At 36.3% G+C, this 21,653-nt stretch overlaps 1 long non-coding RNA gene and 2 pseudogenes across 1 annotated transcript; 2 read left to right on the top strand and 1 right to left on the bottom strand.

Annotated features, from left to right (window-relative positions):
* Positions 1 to 3,543: 3,543 nt before the first annotated feature.
* Positions 3,544 to 7,258, top strand: LOC120197596 (annotated as a pseudogene).
* A 377-nt stretch (positions 7,259 to 7,635) lies between these two features.
* On the bottom strand, positions 7,636 to 18,947 carry LOC120197656 (annotated as a pseudogene).
* LOC120197657 lies at positions 8,611 to 17,304 on the top strand. Its single transcript, XR_005523284.1, has 3 exons — positions 8,611 to 8,726; positions 14,027 to 14,031; positions 17,293 to 17,304. It is a non-coding gene; the product is annotated as an uncharacterized LOC120197657 (long non-coding RNA).
* Positions 18,948 to 21,653: the final 2,706 nt, after the last annotated feature.

The following is a 21,653-nucleotide window of genomic DNA, read 5'->3' as shown; positions in this document are numbered from 1 at the left end:
AGTAACACTTATCAACACCAACTTACATCAATTAAATTCCCTTTAACATCCAAAATTTTCACTAGAACACTTAAAACTAAAAATTACATTTATTCTTCAAACATGTTACCAATCCTTTCTATTACCCCAAACACCTTATTCAAACCTTTGACAAGTCAAATATATCTTTAAAGTCCAAATACTAATAAATTTTCATCAACTCCCTTAAAAAATCTTTTTACCAAATCACCATTAACTCATCAATCCCATAGCTTCTAATCATCTTTAAGCTTTCTTAAGCTTCTATACCACCCAAAAGCTCAAAACCAATTAAAAAAATGCAAGAAACAACCAACTTCAAGATTACTCACCTTATCAATGATGTTCATGGTGAAAATGAATAAGAGAAGATGAAGAGAGTTCTAGGCTTTTATTTTCATCACATGTTATAATAACATTAAAATAAATTTTAAATTCATTTCATGCCAAAAGACCATTTCGCCCTTCCATCCTTCAATCTTTGATAATATATCCTAAACAAAAATTTGAAATTAATTGTTGAACGTTTCAATTTATCAAAATCAAACCGCTAAATTTTGAATTCTTACATTTTAGTTATTGGTCCAATATTTGGGGTATTACACTTATGGATACTATACACTTCATATGGTGTATCTGACAATCCATTCAAGATGTAATTATGACATAAAAACTTAGAATGCTTTCAAGCTTTAATGACAACAATGTCTATCTCATCCTCTCTTTGAATAAGAGGATCATCTTATATTTGACCATATTCAACATGATTAAATATTATATCTTACGTCACTATCTCTTGAAATTCTATCAACAAATTTCACATGTTTCTTGTTGTGGCTCACAACCACTGACATCGTTGAATTTATTCAAAGTTTGAATAGGAATCAACATTTCAAATCACGAGTTAGGTGAATTAGTTGGGTTACCATTGTTTCGTTTAAATTTGTAAATATTCCAATAATAAATTAAAAGTTAATTCAATTTGTTTTACCATTTGTTTCTGTTGAACAACAAAATTTAATTAGAAATTAAAATTCTAAAAAAAAATTTATAACAATGTTGTTACCTCCAAACTATTTCTGTTATCAACAATAAACCAAATAAATTTTGTTAAACAACATGATTAAAATCCTAAAAAAAATTATAGGCCAGATTTTTGTTCACAGACATATCAAATTTTGTTCAGTACCTTATTTATCACAACGAATTTTAGTCAAAACTAAAATCCAACAATTGAGTAATTTCTGTTAAATGGCGGGAATTTAGTAAAACTAAAACCCGAAATAGAAATTCACAATCAACACTATTTTGTTGAATTCATTATTTAAAACTAAAATCTGAAACAAAACCAACTTCTGTTGGACAACGGGATTAAAACCCAAAACAAAACCAATATCTGTTGAACGATGATAATTTAATAAATTAATTCTCGAAACAAAACTAACTTCTGTTGAATGGTGGAAAAATCTGAAACAATAGTATAATCTCAATGTATAAATATTATAAAAGAAATATTGAATGGTTACACATACATTTTCTATTACTTGATCAAAATTCACCATTCGTTACAAAAAAAATATGAGTCTTATCACGTTACATCAAAGCTTGTGGATGGGACAAAAATAGAGATTCTTTTCTTTGAACCTGCAAAAGGTTTTGAAGTCATAACACAAAGTTAATTGGGCTTAACCTATGCATCCATAATGCCTTCAACTTCCTTAAGGATTGAGCATGAAGATAACTATTTGTTGATCTTCTAGGAGCCTTTCATATGTGGAATGTTCTTTCCAACCAACCAATGTAATTTGAACAATCACAATTATTAGCCATTAGAAATGTCTCGTCAATTTTTCCTTTTCATTTCCTCGCGTAAAGACACATAATGCCAAAAGGTAAACAAATCAATGGATTCCATTATTACTTAAAAACCTAATAGATATGTAACCTTTTTCAAGGTTAAGATGGCTTTGCAAACAAATCTCCATGCACTAACTGAATCACCAAGGCATGTCCTTCGTTTTTGGAATAACCATGCTACCACACAATGATAAAATTTATTTTTGGGTATTGTAGAATGGTTTTGTACCCTCGTTGAACACCACTTTTAACCTTCCATGGCAAGTTGATGGACATGTTAAAAGAGAGCTTTACCCAAACTTATAGCCAACACCATACCACATTTGAAACATCATAATCTTATGCCAAGGATTATGTAAAAATCATCATGCATAAAAGTTAGCGGGACATAAATTTTGTGTCCAACATACCTTAATCTGCAAATACAAAACTTCTCCTTGTGTTGGAATCTGCTTTGTAAATACGCATTCAACTATCAATTAGGCATTAGACATGTAAATAGGATTTTTGAAGTTGTACTTCATGTAGGTCAGAATTCAACAGTATGATGTGCCACCATCAACATTATACACGGCTTGGGGCCAGATAATTTTTTGCTTCGTATGTATACCTTGGATTAAATATATATATATATATATATAATATGTCTTAAGATTGTTAGAAAAAATATTAATCCGAGATAAAATAATGATAATAAATAAATATTATCATATAATCAAACGGAACAAAATAATTATAAAGAATTAAAATAGAAGAATTAAACTTGTTACTCATGTGTAGACATGAAATCAGATGTGTAGAGCATGATAAACCATTTTTGTTGAGGCATGTATGAACAATTTTCTTAAGACAGATTCGTCCTCTCCTAGGTGCTTTGAGTAACGTTGGACGTCGGTCTCCCAAGATACAACAACAAACGATCACAATAGTAAGCACAACCATAGTGATCAGTCGAACACAATCTTTCCTTTCTCTATCACCGGAAAGAACGAATTTGGAAGGAAATTTCTAAGTGTTTTCCCTATTCCAAAGTTCTAAACTTGTGTAACTTGTGTGTCATTGTGCCTAGACTAGCCTATATATAGGGAGAGGAAATTGACTTTAAAGTTAAGACCTTTCGATGAAAGACTTAACGTTTTGATTAAAAGACTTCTCATTTTGATGAAAGGGCTTAACCTTTTCATAAAAGGATTTAATCATTTCATGAAGAGAATTATTGAATAGGTATTATTGAATGGATGCAACTTTAAACCCAAAGTTCAGTTCATTCACTAAGTGACATGACTTATAAGTAATTAGTTATAAATATCATCAATTCATTCAATTTTTGCAACAATTGCTCCATTATCGTTTGGCCGGACGACACTCTCACCCTCACCCTTCCGTCAACCAATGACTAACCTTAAGTGGTAACGTAAACCCCACCTTCTCATTTCTCTAGGGTTTTTTTACTTTTCCAAGATTTAGTTGATAAAAATAAGAATATATATATATATATATATATATATATATATATATATATATATATATATATATAATATATATAAATATCAATTATATATTGTTATTCTCTAGTTAAGTCCAACATTTTTTTTATTCTGAATCTAAATTTAATTTGAACCGAAATTTGATAATGATGGTAAACAAAATAACGACTTTAACAGAGATATGAAGAACTATGAAGGTGATAAAAAGATGAATCCTAGTTATTTTTTCTTTTTCTGTTTGTTTACATAGAAGATTGAAAGAAAGAAGGGAAAAAAAGGGTGAGAAAATGAAATATAATAAAAGGAAGGAAAATTGGACGTTATGTGTCACCTAGAAATAAGAATAAAATAAAACTTTATATATTTTGATTGACAAATATAAATATAAACATTTAATTTTTAATGAAAAATTTTTTTATCTGCCTGCTTGGCCTCTAGGTGAAGCACCATTAGTAATAGCACGAGGTGGATTCTCAGGGCTTTTCCCTGAATCCAGCAGATATGCAAACGACGCCGTAAAACAATCAAACTCCACGGCTGCTTTATCCTGCAGTCTTCAGCTGACAAAAGACGGCACGGGCATGTGTTTGTCTGATATCAGGCTCGACAATTCCACGAACATAAGAACAATTTTCCCAAACCATTCCAACACGTACAACGTTAATGGAAACCAACTCAATGGTTGGTTTGCCCTGGATTTCGCCTCTGATACCATATTAAAACATGTCTCCTGTAAGTCTCCCATTCCGAATCCATGATTTTCGGTTCCAATCACATCGATCTTCAGCTTTGTCATGCTTTTTTATTCTTGTTCTCTGGCAGTGGTGCAGAGCGTATCGACTCAGACGAATGTGTTCGACGGTCGACTGCTGGTTTCTACTGTCGAGGATGATGTCGGAGTTGAACCTTCGTTGTTTTGGTTGAATGTTCAGGTTTCATATCGGTTTTAGTTTATGCAGACATAATATAAGCTGATGAAGACATGGACTAACATGGTTTCTGTAGGTATGTGTTTCTGCACAAAATAATTCTCAGTGTTTGAGTTCCTTGATCCTGACGTAGTTGAACCGACAACGAAATAAAAGTACAGTGCGATCTTAAACGATCTTTCGGGCATCAAGCCATTTGTATCAGGAATTTTCGTCCCGAAAGAGTACATATGGCCTGTTGATGAAAACAAGTACTTGGGAAATCCTACAACACTTGTGGCTGATGCTCACAAGCTTGGCCTAGAAGTATATGCTTCTGGTTTTGCGAATGATATGCCAGGAAGTTACAATTACAGCTATGATCCAACAACTGAGTACTTGCAGTTTATAGATAATCCCGAGTTTTCCATTGATGGACTGCTTACGGATTTCTCCCCTACAGAAACAACCGCCATTGGTATGAGTATTAACCCCTGCATTGCAGTTACATTTTTCGGTTATCATCAAATTTCTTATGAATATGCCATGAATATATGCCTACAAGGCCCAACATTCTCAGTGTATTTGAGGTTTCGAGTAACGGTTCCGATTGTTTTTTTTTTTTTGCAGCATGTTTTGCAAGTGATGAGACCACGAAACCGAAGAAAGGTGATTGTTAAGTTCACCGGATAGTATACACACACACACGAATATGTATACCTGCGATTTTGTGCTTTTACAGGGAAGGCTTTGATAATAACTCACAATGGAGCAAGTGGGATGTATCCTGGTAGGACCGATCTTTCTTACGAGCAAGCGGTGAATGACGGAGCCGACATAATAGACTGCTTGGTAAAAATGTCGAAAGATGGAGTAGCTTTCTGTTTAGATTCAGCCGACCTAATGGGCCATACTACTGCGAGTGCGATGCCTGCATTCGTGTCTCCGTCTTCCTCGGTTCCTGAAGTTCAAAATGACATGGGTATTTTTTCATTTGATCTTACATGGAGCGAGATCCGGACCCTGAAGCTTAAACTTCTCGATCTCGAACATATTTGCTACATACAGTCCTACAAGTTATGTCTGTACAATCTTTCATGATTCTCAATTATCTTTGTTCATTTCAAATGGAAAAGCCCTTTTGAACAAGCAGCAGGTTTCCAGAGGAACCCGGAAGCTAAAAACAAGGGTAAATTCATGACACTGGTTGAGTTCTTGGATCTTGTCAAGGCAAATGCAGTTTCTGGGATTTTGATCAACATACAACTAAGTCTTCCTTTTTTTATTTTATGTTTCAAACTTGGTATCATTCCGACATAACCGATGACGTCTCTCCAGAATGCTTTATACGTAGCATCGAAAAAGGGTCTCGACATTGTACGTTCGATCACCGAGGCCTTGAGTAATGCGACATTCGACAAACAACGAACGCAACAAGTCTTGATCCAATCGGACGACAGCTCAGTGCTCTCCATGTTTCGAGGTGTCCCTGCTTACGAAAGATTGTTACATATCACGAAACCGATAGGCGACGTTCTGGAATTGACGATAAACGAAATCAAGAAGTTAGCCGATGGAGTTGTCGTCGCGAGACCTTGTCTGATTTCTGTCGAAAATGGCTTTACCGAGGCTCGAACTAAAGTTATCGATGAAATGCGCGCTGCGAAGATCTTGGTTTACGTCTCGGGTTTGAGAAACGAATTTGTAGCACTTCCGTTTGATTTTTCTGCAGATCCAACGAGGGAGCTTGCTACTTATGTTGCTGCACTGGAAGTTGATGGGGTTAACACTGACTTCCATGGAACAGCCAGCAGATATGAGTTAGTGCTTCTACTAGTGAACTTACGGTATAATGATATCAATTCAGTTTCTCTCTTATTCTTTTTAGAGTACTTTGCTCCTTAATATTTCATTTTAAGATAAAAATATCACCCAAATAAGAGTTTTTTTGTCATAAAATGGAATATTGGGATACAATACTCTAAAAAAAATAAATGTTAAAGTGACTATTTAATTAAATATTAGAGATTTTTTTGTCCTAAAATAAAATGTTGAGTGTCTAAATACTTCAAACAAAAAATATGGGTCAAAATGACTATTTAATCAAATATTAACCGTATTTTTTGACAATATCTAAAGCTTCTAACATAAAGATTCAAGGCATAATGTCAAACAATACATCTAACATTTGATTGAATAATCATTTTAATTTCTATTATTTTTTAGAATATTTTAACTTCAACATTTCATTTCGGAATGAAATGTCTCCAATTGGATGAAAATCGTTAATTTGATTAACAATTAATAATTTTCGTCGATATAAAAAAATATGTGTCTAAAATACTAACGTAACACGTCATGTGCCACAAGTAATAATATGACACATGTTCAAACGGTAATGTGACGCATGTCATGTGTCCAAAATAATAACATGACGTCATATGACACCTATCATGGAATTATTTTGGATACATGACTTGTCACATTAACAATGTAGATACACAAATATTGACTATTTAGTGAACTAATGATTTTAATCTAACAAAAATATTTTATCTTAAAAGAAAATGTTAGAAGTTAAAATACTTGAAGAAAAATAATATGGATTATAATTATATATTGACAGAATGGTAAGAGTAAATTTTGATAATGTCAGGATTTAATTATGCAAGCAGTGTAAGATGTGGTGGAAAACGATTGTATGCAGGGAGCCCATGTGTGGATCTCAAAGGAGAAATTGCAGCTGAACCAGGTTCACTGCAAAAGCAAGCTTCCGGAGCATCGGCACCAGCGAAACCTCCAAACCCGCCGCTTGAGGTTGCCGATGTTGTCGACCCTTCACTACCGGCAGTCACCAATATATCATCATCTACAGCTTCTTCCCGTGTAGCTGCAAATTCTTCGAGTGGCATGGTAATTGCTGCCAAATTTGGTCCTTGTCTGGCAGTGACTGATTTCTTGCCCTTTTTTATTCGTTTACCCATTTAACATCACATTAGACCTTAAATCCAAGTAATGATCATATTAATTCAACGATTGTAAAGTACACATTTGACTATAGTTTTTCATATTTATATTTACTTCCATGCAACTATAACTAAATCCAACTACTGATTATTTTAATTCAACAAATTTATCAATTTAACCTTAAATCTTATTATGTTTGTTTTGACCCTCAGAACTTCTAACTTTTTTCCAGTTTGATCGAGTTATTAATTGATAAAATTTTGATAAATATAACAATAATGTAAAGATTAAAAAGACTAAACTGGCTTAATACATTTATAATAAACAAGAGGTTTAACATCTTTAGCATTGGTAACCATAATGAAATCCAATATATCTTAAATTTAAAATTTACCATCTACAATCACTTTCTCCACTTCTCCTCAATCGTGGGTATACAAAAAACAATAGATGCCACCTTTCTCCAGCACAAGTATCTCATCTACCATGATGCTTAACTCAAAAGAAAAAACAAGTTCCTGCTCTGATGCCCTAACTTGTACACGGACTCAAAAGGACAGTCACCAAATCTGAGACAGTCTATATGTGCCACTATTTATGACTGGTTCAATGCTACATTCTCTAGTGTATATACACAGTATCAAGAGAAGAAAGTACATGGCGGCAGCATTGTTACGAATGTTATAGTGTTACATGAGCATCCTGGGAGCCCTTATGGGGTCGTATAATTTAAGACCTTGTAATGTATAAAAAATGTGTGTTTACTTGCTGATCCACCTTCGTTTGCGGGCTGGTCTCTCCGGTTTCACCTCAGACACCGCAGGAGTTTCGTTCTTGGTTGAAGGCAGTGGCTCGCTCTCCATCTTCTTTATTGCCAGTGCATCTTTTTCCTTGGGCATTGGAAGTTTGAACCTCTCGCTTCGCTTCTTCAGCTTCTCCACAGTGTCAAGATGCCGATCCTCTGATGGCCTTGTATCAGCATCCTTGGTCTCTGGCTCGCCAAAAATTTTATTGTCAGACGAATGGTTCTCAGCAGGCTCAACTGACGTGCCAGGTTCATCTGGAGTTTTGTTAGATTCTAAAGCTTCTACATTATTGATCTTCTCGATCTCCTTGATCTTTGAGGAGGTTGATGACTTGCTGTTGATACTGAAATCCCTCTCCTTATGGCTTGTCCAACGTTCCAATTTGGAGCGGCCCCGTTTCGACTCTTTCTGCTCATCATCCGAAGAAGCATCTTCTCTATGTTTTCTGGAAGGGTTATAATGAACTGGATTCTCATTCTTCTCATCACTTTTCAAGCCCTAACCAAGTCAAAAAGGTAACAGTAATAATGACACAAAACAAATATACTGGTCATTATATAACAATGTTAATAGATGAGTCAATGCAGCATGATAATTCCATCATTTAATTAAGAAGCGATGCCATATTTAACAACTTACTAAAATTGCAATTTATGATGCATATGAGAAATTTAAAAACCAAAGTACCGATAATTGGTTTTAAATTCAAATCCAACTTTGCTTCATGTTCAATCTAGATAATGTTATCTGAGAAAATAAGCTTACCGTCAATGGTAAATTACCATTTTCTTTCAATAATGAAACCTTTACATGTTAAAATAAGAGTAACTATGTTTACAAAGTTAAAGAAGATTTACCGAGAAATCCGCTTCCCTCAATCCAAACTAAGTCTTATTGCAAATAAATACAATATTGAATTCATAGCCAAACAGCGGGACCACAGAATTCAAATTGCAAGCTTCACCAACAAAGACGACGACGACGACAGCAAAATACTATGATAAAGCAAAGTTGCTAATTTTTTTTTTATAGAAGTTGGAGTTCTCATTAAAAACTCTCTTCGTATTCGTTCACATACTAAAGGTATGTTAACGAACATTGGAATGAAGAAAAGAGTATCTCAAATTTTATTGATAAAATACCCGATACAAAAGAAACCACGGAATATCCTCTCATGGTGATGTACACCATTACAATAAACACCTTAACCTCATATGACCTCATCCAAAGCCACAGCCTAATCACCTTACTTCTAATTACACCACCAGCAGTAGGAATAAAACAACGCAACAGAACATAATACAAATTAAAAGCAACACCTACAACTATATAGACTAAAACAACCACAATTGAAGAGACAAAATCTAATGAGACTCGTCTTATTCAGGAGCCCAAGAGTTTGGTTTGAATGAAGGTTCTATCTCATGCACCATGACCTTGAAGAAGTTATCACCAACCTTCAATTCCACCATCGCATCAATCCTCGCATCAGCCTTTGTGAGGAATTGAATTTTTGCCCGATCAAAGGATGATGGAGATTGACAACTTTCGTCAATAGCTAGTAATAAACCCCACTTATCAGCAATGTTCTTGAAAGTATCCCAATTCCATGCGTGAAAAGAAACACCCTCGCAAACTAACCATACTCGACGACACTCCATTACCAAACTCTTTGACCAAGCTTCGACTATGGAGAACCACTCTGCGAAAATCTTTGATTTATCGTTCTTCACACTTCTCAATGAAGCATTGTCTTCGAAAATCATTAAAATCGCATTACCAACAGCTCTCATTAAGGTGAAGCCAGTGAGGCCCTTCGCTTGCATTTGTCTGGCCAGATGACCAATTTTGACAAAATTCTTGCACCACCCCACTAGACAATTGCTTAACACCTGAAATTTTTCTTCATCTATAACACCTTCAACTTTATAATGATTCTTCCTCGAAACATCTTTCATGACTTGCGAAGAACACCAGTCGAGGACTTTCTCCAAAAGGACTGTCGAGGTTTGAATTTAGCTAAATAAACACAAATTTTGCTTCCGTCGATATGAGAACCATTCATTTTTGAGATCGCTCTCCTTGCTTCATCGATAGTTGCGAAGCGAATGAAACCAAAGCGAACTCCTTTTGAATTTCTTTTATTTGGAATAGAAGCAAGCATCAAGAACCCGACCATGGGAGCGAAATAAAGATCCAAACCTCTTCCATTGAATGTTCTCTAGTAAGTTATCAATAAATAACGTGTAGCATCCAGTCTTATCATTACTGCACCCCTTTGAGGTGGACTCCAACAGCATCCTCTCATATTTTTCCCCTGCCGCAATCGTACACTGCTTCTCTTTGGCCTTCTCCACTATCTTTGAAGTCGGCGCCTGCTGCTCCACTCTCTGTTTATGAAGTTCCGATTCCGTAATCTTCGGCACCAAAATCTCCACTCGATTAGCCTTCTTATCCGGAATTTTCAAACTTTTTCCAGCCTCTTTATCCCCACTATTGGACTGACGGCCAGCCTTAGCCCCGAGAGCTGCGGCTTCAACCCTCATCCCATCTTCTTCCTCGCGTTTCTTGGTCACCTTTCCTCCAGCACATGGACATCATAACTTGATGGACGAACTTCTTTAGGAACGGAAGATGAATCTACTGTCTCCCTCCCAGCTGCAAGCTTGTCATCGACAGATTTCTTTAAGGTTTCTGCATCTTGCACAGCTTCTCTTGCTTCCCTTAGTTTAGCTGAAGACTCTTTAACGAGCCGCTCAATATCAAGCCTTGTCTTATGCAATTTGTCACGTAATTCAGCGGTGTCTTTAAGTGAACCGAGGGAATTAACAAGGCGATCAAATGCCACAATAGCAGTTCGTATCTTGGAAATCCCCACCTCCACAGACTGCGAAGCCGAAGCATGTTCTGCAGCTAGCCTTGGCTTTTGCCGAGAGGACTTGTAATGGTGAGGGGTAGCAAGACCCACTTCAAGTTTCCGGGAACTCATTTCTTTTGTGTTGCTTTATCGTTGAAGAAAAGCAAAGGAAGAAAGGGTGATGAACAGAACCAAAACTGCAGCTAAAGATCAGCGGCGAACGTGGCTGACTTGATTGCTCTGTGGAGAGACGACAGACGCAAGGAGATGGAGAAAAGCAAAGTTGCTAATCAATGAAAAGAAAAATTCACGTCCAAGGTTCCATAAGCTTTGTAAATAGCAGCAAATTATACATATTTGCTTGCTGAAACCGCTACCCAAAGATTGCATGATAAGAGAAATTCTGACAGAATAGTGTGTTCTTCTTGGGGCAATATATATAGAAAGGGAAAAAAAATCCACAGTTCGAAAAGGGGGCAGGGGGACACTGCTCCATAAATGGAACCTACCATAACAACAAATCATATTCCTGGAAAAAGATTCATGAGTTGAGTGGATTAAATTACTCTCGATTTAAAGGTAAAATGTCAGGGACACAAGACTTATGCAGGTAACAAACACAGTTCTCCAAACTGTAAATAGTAAAACAGAGATATGCATGCACGTGCTTATTTATTTAAGGATTTTTAAGACATTGCGATCAAGTGATTAAAACCAGAATCTCTAATTTTAAAGAAACTGCGCCAACTTCAATAGAAGATTACTTTATATAAGTAAAGCACATGTTTGGCTCATTTCAAGAAAATTGCTGTATTATTTTTCTCCTTATTACTAAAGAAATATTATGTCCTAGTCTACGAAACATACCGTTTCGGTGAAGTGACCACTTAAATCTTCTTGATTTCTCTTAGCAGAACCTAAACTGATGGGATCTCCACCTTCAGATTCTCTACCCTTCCTATTATTTTCTTTATGTTTCTTCTCATGCCCCCTTTGGCTATCCGAAGCATTGACAGCATGCTCACTCTGGGTGCTTGTCCTTTCCTGCCTGGATTTTCTCTCATCATTGCTAAATTGGTGTCCCCGTGCATAGGAATCTTCACGCCCTCTATGGCGTGAGAAACTTTCATCACCATTCCGATCCCTTCTTTTCACCTGTTCACTGTGGCGTACTGTCTCTTTGAGTTGGTATTCCTTTTCAGAAACTTTATGTTCATCCTTTTTCCTAGAGCGTACAACCCATGCTTTGTCCTCTGAACTACGTCTACTCCTTGCAGTGGCTTGTCCTTCTTCTCTCTCCCGTTTTGATAAACTTTCATCATAGGCTGGCTTTGGTCTATGCATTCCATCTCTATCCCGCTGCTTCTCAACCCTCTCTCTGTGCAACCAAACCCCATCTTTGTCCCGAGCAGACTGATGATCAAAATTGTCTCCAATTCTTTGCTGCTCAGCTCTCTTACGCAGTTCTAAAATTTCATCCCTTTCTTGCTTTCTGCGACTGCTGCTGTATTCTCTGTTGCCATGCAAGATCACCTCTTTGTCTGCATTACCCCTCCTGAGATACTCCTCATCTTTCCTTCTTTTGCTGTCATAATCATCTGCTGTTTCATATCTACTCTTCACATTATCACCTCTTTCCCTATGTCTAGGGCTGGCATCCTTATCATGATGAGCCTTATAAATGCCATCATCCAATTGTTTTCTAGAAGGTGGATGATCTTCTTTGTCACTCCTCTCACTTTCACGAACCTTAGCCCTGTTCCTAGAACCCATTTCATAGTCACGCTCTCTCTTCCGTGAGTCCTCAGTTCTACTTTTTCTTCCATTAAAATCATCTCTCTGTTGCCGTGCAACATCAAGAATACCACTCTCCCTTCGCCTGTCAAAACCCTCCATTTTGATGTGCAAATTATGTGATGAGCCAGCATCAACGTCTCCAGAAGGATAAGAGCCTTCTCTTGGTTTACCTACAATTTGGCTTCTTTCAATCTCACGTCTTGAATCAGAATCTTTACGCAGTAAATTCTGATCATGTTCATCAAGACGTTTTTTGCCAATTGGAATTCGAGAAGAACGACCACCTTGAACAACTTCATCATCGGCACCGTCTCGCCACTTCTGATAATCTCTGCTGCTGCCAGATCTTGCTTCATTGTTTTCAATAATTCTTGCAGCCATAGAATCCTCACCACCTTCATATTCTTGAAGCTTCCGTCGGTGTACTTGAGAACTCATTTTTCCATCAAGTGGATTCTCATCACTGTGGGTGTCATTCATTAGCACATCTTTTCCTCTATCAGGGCTTCTACCAGCCAATTCAAGCTCATCATCATCACCACCCTTGCACTCCACACTTATCTCCCTGGCATCTCTAACCAGGTGAGGAGATTTGTGATCCATGCTGTCAACAGATTCTTCCTCATCAGAATGGGTGTCACTGAACTTATCCTGTTTACCTCGAATAGGTGTCATGTTAGGGGATCTCTTACGTGCTTTTCCCTGTCTATGCCTGCTTGAAGAAGAGGGTCAGTGGCACTTATTCATGCATTGTAGTATTACCACCTAAATAACAAACTAAGACTTCAAGCTAATGAAAACCATAAAAGTAATCAAATACAATAAAGAAATCCTAGCTCAAAGTTACAAGCAGCCTTTTACACCAGCTTCTCTCTCTTACTTCCAAAGAATGAAATGGATTATGAAAGCATGGAATTCATCTATGTAACCAACTCATCGGCAAACAAAAAAGAGTTAATGATAACAGCCACTTGAATTAATTTCCCATGACAGTACAACATTCTAGAAAGTTACACATCAGCTTAAAAAAACAAACTGCCACCGCTAAAAATAAGTCAAAGGCATAAGTATCTCTATTAATTACTTGAACTGTTGAACATACAAGTAACATAGGACAATTTTTATCGCTCAATGATAATAAGGAACTACTACCAACTCCATTAGTTTTCACTATGGCCATCTTGATCATATTTTTTTCACTTCAGATAAATAAATAATAGGACAGGGTATTATTACAAGGCATATTCTAAGAGCTGCTAATTGGGAAGCGGATGAGTTAGCTAAAGTTGGTATAGGTTGATTTATAGGTTATGTGTAGCGGTTCTTAAGGTGCTGTGCTTGGTTTGTATCTCTTAAGGGTGTGTTGGTTTAAGTATTATGTAATCAGTGTTATGTTTTAAGTGTTATGTGTAAGCAGTTAGTGGTTAGGGACTGGATGTGTATTATTGTTCAGATTAATAAAATTCAGAGGCACTCTTTTCCTCCTTCCTACGTCCTTCATGTTACTATTGTAACATGTAGGGTATGAAAGGGGTTTTAATGAGGCATAATCTTCTATCAAAAAAAAAACTACCACACCATTTTTTATGACTCTCAATATCCATCAAGTTCATGCATAGCTTCTCAGGGCACACAAAAGCAGGTTTAATAGTATTTAACAATTAACATAGAAATTAATGCATCCATTTCACTATAAAGAATAACCAGCTTGTCCCAACTACATCTTGCTTATATTTTCCACATGAAAGATGTCAATGGAGAAGTAAACAAATTAGAAGTTAGGAAAAGAACAGAATTAATCAAATGTAGGGCTGCCAAATGCTTCACCATGCTACATATAGCATCATAGAATCACAGAACATAGATGATATTAGATGATACTATTAAGCAAAAATAAATGACAGATTAATTGAAGATTAATACCTCTCATCATTAGGGCTGCCAAAGTTCCCATTATGATAGATAGGACTCTGACTCTTAGATCCAGGACCATAACGACGATATGCTTCCGCGGAGATGGGAAAAATCCCATCATCTTCAGGCACACTACTCCGAACAGGCTCCCTCTTTCGACTACTATAAGCATTTGGAAAACCATTAACATATTCAGTTTCTTCATGCACGATATTGGTGAAAGATGCAAGATCTTCCCTAGTATCCTCCCTTTGCAGATCATTTTCTATTTGGACTTCAACAGCATTGCCTGTGTAGGAATCATCGTCTAGAGTATCCTGACAAACAATCTGTTTACACAAATAAGAGTTAAAACAATTTTGCATAGGCAGCAGATAGATACTAAATAAGACTTGGGCTAAGTGCAATTGAAACAACGTTTCACTGCTAACCTCAATAATTGCATCTGAATCACGCATGCGAGGTGGTCGAGTATCAATGGAGGGAGTTCCCCAGAACCTCCTTCAACCTGTATCGCTCTCCCAGTTGGCTGGTACAATAAGTAAAAAAAGGTATGTTATCAAACAAATAATACATGGATTTGTTCATGTTCATCGCACTCATAGTAAGATAGTTAATATTGGAGTATTGGACAACGGAAGAAAAGCTACAGGCACAGATCAAGCACATATCATAAGAGCCAACAGTACAAGCACTGGCAGATCTACATATTAGGGTGGGCACCCTGGAATTTGAATTTCCTTCGGTTAGTTATTTACCCTGAGATTTTACTGTGCCTATCCACATACAAAAATTGTGTTATTAATGTGTGCCCACTCTAAAAAATATTTATGGATCCGCCACCGAGTACAAGAGAAGTATTTATAGAGAAAATAAAAGTATGATTGAAGAATCTACATCTAAAAGATGACTTTTATAATTATAATGCATGTACAGTAAAGCCAGTAACTGAAGCGTACTATAGGAGGTCGCATGCAAGCAGTTCCTTTGGTCAATCATTTGTCCACCATTTGACTTTGCAAAATTAGCGGCATCAGCAGGAATCTCTTGCCCAGTTGCTGCTGCCAATTCTGGAGGCAAATCTGGATCATAATCCTAAAAGAAAAACCATGGCAATTATTTTAGACCCTTAATGGCAATTGCAGAACCGTAGAAAACATGGCATCAATACAAGCACTTAACCGTTCAAGGTTCATTTGAAGGAAAACATTTTTTCAGACATGCATAAGAAAGCAACTAATTACCTGCTCTGTTCGCCCACTTTCATAAACGAATTTGCTTTGCATTGTTGTCTCCAAGCGACGTTGTTCCTACAAGATTTTCACATTCAACCCCAAGATCTTAGTTCACACAAATGAAATAATCAATTAAGTTAATTACCAGTTGCTTGCAATAATCTTTCCAGCTCTCCTCATGCAGACCAAAGTTGAAGAAATCCGAAAGATCAACACCGGGATATTTCCACGGCTTTTCCTCAAAACTATCAATGTCCACTTCAAATATAGTCCTGAATTCGCATAGGGGTAAATTAAAATTAGTCAGGAAAAAACAAAGAACGAAATTAAGAGTATGCACACGATATTTGAAAAATGAAACACAACAAATTATGACAGAAGCTGAAAGTCATCTTGCAATAAGCAATTTGTCTCAATTACTCCAGATTCAGCTTCTATGAGCGAAAATTAAGGAATTTAGTATACCATGCACAAAATCACACTATCAACTAATGACAAACAATACATAATTATAGAAAATGAGCAATTACTTGTGAGAAGGAAGTGTGAAATCTAATCCACCACCAAAACCTCGCCCCATATTGTTACCCCAACCAGACATTCCAAAACTAGGATGGAAGCCTTTTTGCATGGGAAGACCAGCTTTCAGTTCAGGTGGTCTCCAATCACCTCTACCACGACCAACCATAGCACCCATGACTGGACGAACCTGAGCTGGAGCACCTCCAGGACCACCTGCAGTGGCTCCAGGCATTAGTGCTGCACCGGGTCTTACATACTGCATGAAGCAGAAAATAGATCATGTCATTTATCAGAAACCAAATTGAAAAAAACAGCCTAACCACATATAAAGGAATGGGACGTTTGTCCAACAACGCAGTTTTTTTCCGGTTCAGCTATAAAAGAGTATACAACATATGACGAGAAGCTTGACATAGATCCAATAAGCTTTCCATGAGATAATATAATCAAGATTAAGGCCAACAATAGCATCATATAACCAAATACCAATTTTAATGAAAGAGTGTTATATCAAAATTGCTTTATAGCAAGCACGAAGACAATATACAAATCAGAAAACAAGGACATAAACAAGTGCAACCAAAATGTCCATTATACAATAAGAATATCAAGCTGGAAATAACTTAACCTCTGTGACCAATGACAGGTTAAGTAAACCAATTAACCGATATTTGAAAATGGTTCTGGAAAAGCATAAAGAGAAGAGCTTTCATCAAAGGTTCACACTTGATCTTGTTTATATTTCAAGAAATAGAAACATCACACCTTTAACTAAAATGTTTCTGTAGTTACATCTCTTTTACCAATAGGTTATTTACACTTTAACTTTGCAGAAAAGTCTAGATTTTCTTTCGAGCAAAAATTACTTGACAAAAAATAACTAGTTCCGAACATATTTGTTTGTTTTCAACGGATATTACCAAGAATTATTGGTGTATGACACACAAAATATGAACAGATATGTCTTCACATATTATGCCAACAAATGCTTTAACTGTAGCTGTAGTTTTGTACCACGTCCACAAAGGTTTTACTATTGAAACCATTACTAATATGCCCCAGAACATCCAAAAAACAAAACTTATGATGAAACAATTTTCTTTTAAGTTGTCGATTCAAGTTTAGGTTTAGGGATTGCTGAATCAAATCACCCTTTCTTACAATTAGTGTTGCATTAGTCAACAATTGGAGGAAAGTTTGATTCTTGAAATAGGTGAGATTTGGAGCAAAACTATAATTTAAAAGTTAATATTGATAGATGTACTTCCGAGCGTACCCCAAGGCGTCATCATAGGCTCACAAAAAGTTTGAGGGTTTAGTTCAAGGATAAACATAATGATTTCTGACTGCAACTTATGATCCTCAATATTTAAACATAAAATCGAAGCAGAAAAATCAAAATATAATTTCCACTTGCTCACAATTTTTCTTTAAAAAAAAAACTTCTATTTATCATCCCGTTCATTACAGTGTTTACAAACCAGTATCTAAAGTAAATTCCTAAACATTCACAAAGTCGGGGCATAAAACAAACAAAAACCCCAACTTTTGCCTAAACATTTCCATATTGCTTAATTCAACAACAGCATCGACATGATAACACACTAACCTTAAACTGAGAATGAAATGGATGGAACCCATGGCTGCTGTACCCAATTTTTGGCGCAATCACGATCCCTCCGCTGCTGCCAGGAGTGCCAACCTTCCCTACTTCTCCCCCTTCTTTCCCTTCTCCGCCCGCCGCCTGCCCTCCTCCTTCACCCCAATTCTGTTCCTCCGTCCCTTGGTTTGCATCTCCATCGGCAACTATCACAAGCGGATCCCCATCCTCATCGTCGTCGTCATCTGCCGCCATCATTCCTCCTCTCTCCATAGATATAGGCCTGTGGTTGTTGTCGTTCAACACTATCTGTAGATCATCTTCACTGTCACTATCCCCATCATCCCCTTCCCCTCCACCTCCGGCTTCCACTTGACCTCCGCCTTCAATTCCATTATCGTTACCATCATCATTCCTCCCCGAATCTCCCTGGCGAACCGATTCGGTTAAACCCGGAATAATCGGGTCATCCGAGCCCGAACCCTCGATTGCGTTACTACCCCCATCTTCAATATCAAGCAAAACATCGTTCCCATCAGCGGGTTCTTGTTTAAAATCCAAAACCATTGGTTCGGGAGCTGAACCATCGCGTTTAGGGATCGAAGTCAGAGATGCGGCTGGCGCAGCGGTAGGATGAAACTTAAAGGGCGCCAGGGTTTGAGCATCGGGGATTGAAACTGGTGCTCCGAGGAGGGTATTGTAGCCATATCGGGAATGATGATTGGAATCAATCGGACGGTGGAGATGGGGGGTCGGAGGAGGGTGAGACAGCGGGGGAGCAGCAGAGGAAGAGAAAGGCATGAGAACGTCGGTGTAAAGATCTCCGAACTCATCGTCATCTTCCATGGGAATTCCTCGAAAGAAGAAAGATTCGAAGAGAAGGGTGAGCTTGTCCAAAATAAAAAAAAAATAGAGTGAAGGGCGAGACGGGAAACGCAAAGAGAAACGAAAGAAACAAAAAAAGAGTTAGGGTAAAGGGCTTTGATTTTCTATGATCTATTGTTTACACATTCTTATTAGTTTAAGAGTAGGGGTGAAAGAAACAAATACATAATCAGTTTTTTTGTGAGCAGTTGTATTTTTATTTTTATATTTTTAATTACATTTTTTTGGTACATAATTTTAATTACATTTTGATTATTTAATTATTAATTTATTATTTTTTAAGTACACAAATGTGTCTAAAAATGTAGAGTATTATTTTATTGAGTCAATCGTCTATTTAGTTATAAATGGTTCTCTAAGTATAAAATATCATTTTGTATTGTGGAGTATTTCAACCATTAAAAGTTATAAAATGGTCATCTGACTATTCTTATATTCAAAACTCGTCATTTTCTGTTAAAAAAATTGGCGATCATTTAAATTGGACGTTAACCAACTAGCAGGAATATGATAAAATCTAATCCCAGAATCTTTTGAGTCGTATTTTATGAATCGATTTTATGTTTATATTATGTCATCGAGCTAGAGGTTGAAATATTATATTGTCGAGCCAGTTCCAGTAAACATCATTAAATATAATTTTATCATATTTCGATCAGTAGATTAACGTTCAACTCATACGATCATCAATTTTTTAACGAAAAATAACCAGTTTAAAATATATAAATAATCGAGTGATCATTTTGTAACTTTTAATAGTCGAAGAATCAATAAAGTAATGTACTATAATCGTGAGATCAATTATATACGTTATCACATATTTTAATTATTAAATTCTTAAATTTTGTTATTTCAATAGTAGAAGTTTAGTCTGACACGAAAAATAATTAAATATATTTAAAATTTTTCTTTCCTCTCTCTTTATTCTTCAAATAAAAAACTCTTACTTTTTTAATACAATAATGAGGCCGAAACCAGTTACGCATTTAAGCGCACATAAGGAGGACCGTTGATGTCACGAAATAAGATCGGCGAAAAAGCTGGCGGGGGTGTTTAAAGACTTGCAGAGTATAGGTAGACATACAACTCATCTGGGCCATGTGATCGGCTACCATATTTGCTTCGTGATGCATACAAGAGAAATCAACATACCAAGCTCTCTTGCAAAGTCCATATATGTCACGTACAAGGGAGAAGGGGCAGTCAGGAAGAGGTGAGGATAGGGCTGGCAATTGTGAGTAGATTATCCACCCACCCGTCCTCGAATAAATGGATAAAAACTCGCTATGAAACGGGTGATTGACGGGTGATGAGTCAGGTCGAATATGGATGAAATTTTTTTGACCATCACCCGTAACATCTATCCATATATATTATATTATATATATATTATATTATAATATATCCATTCCTTTTATAAGTCAACTAATTGTGTGATTATAATAGTGTAGCATTTTATTTATGCTTATTATTAAAATTGTCGTTTTTAAATAGGAAAAAGGAAGACGGGGTTTTAAGGAAAACGGTTTCTTTAATTGAGGTGAACCCTTGCTTGGTTGTTTTATTACTATCGGTTTTGGTAGATATATATTTTTCTCGTATTTTTTTGGAATAAAGAAACGTGTTTTGATTTTTTTTATGATATTTATGGATTTTTAAAAGTAATTTTTTGTCGTACTTTTTTTTTTCAAAAGTAAAACATGAAACTTATAAATTATGAATCGAAACGATGATTTGATTGTTATATGAATAACGTACATAACGTTGTATTGAAATGACTATAAACGTAGATAGCTATTTGATACAAAACAGTTTTAAAAACTATTTATATTAAACTTTTTCATATTAATAATTATTAAGAGAACATAATAATATATAAGAGAAAAGTTCATTAATAGTTGATTGGAAAGTAGTGTAATAGTATAGAATTGTGTGTTTATGATTGATTTTAGGGAATTATTTATTACCGTGTTCAATATTTTAATGTATAAATTTACAAGTGGTAATATATGTTTTAAAGACTTTCAATCATTTGACACTGAACATTCAAATATTTTGTAGTCTCTGATGCTCGAATTTGATGAAAATTTATTGTTCATGTTTTGGTTTCTATGAATGTTTGAGTATCAATGTTTGATTTCTATGAATGTTAGAAGAATTTGAGTTTAAGATGTTAAAATAGGTTTTGTTCATATTATCATCCATTTCTCATCCGCTCCACCCGCGGATGATGGATGGAGCGGATATGGATGAAATTTTTTGTGGGTGATGGATGGTGTGGATGGAGATTTGGACCGCAGGTGATGGGGTGGATGAAGCTCCACCTGACCCATCTCCGATCCATTGCCAACCCTAGGTGAGGATAATAGCTCATAAGCATCCGAGTTATCCGTTTGAACCGTGATTTATTCATGACCGAGATTCCAAGCAGTAAGAGACCTTCATGAATGGCTAATAATTCAGCATGAAGAATTGACGAAGGTTCAATGCTTTTACAATAGGACAAGATGAAGTTGCCACGATAGTCACGAAGTGTTCCTCCAATCGAATACCAATTGGCCGACAACGAGACAGCTGCATCAGAGTTGAGACAAATCCAGCCAACTTGGGGGGCTGCCATTTGAGCAAAGCAGCAGACTGGTTTACTGATGCAGCATAGTGTGGTAAGGAGGTAGCAGTCAACTTAGCCCAAGAAATTGATAAATGGAGAATAGTCTGGGGAGATAAGATCGAGCCTTGGAACACGGACTGGTTCCGATTTTTCCATAATTGCCAAGTAACTGTAGCGAATAAGATGTTC

Source organism: Hibiscus syriacus, unplaced genomic scaffold (assembly GCF_006381635.1).
Source record: "Hibiscus syriacus cultivar Baekdansim isolate YM2019G1 unplaced genomic scaffold, ASM638163v2 tig00117048_pilon, whole genome shotgun sequence".
Taxonomy (NCBI): domain Eukaryota; kingdom Viridiplantae; phylum Streptophyta; class Magnoliopsida; order Malvales; family Malvaceae; genus Hibiscus; species Hibiscus syriacus.
Note: the sequence above shows the minus strand (reverse complement) of the source record. Positions and strands in the feature narration are given on the sequence as shown.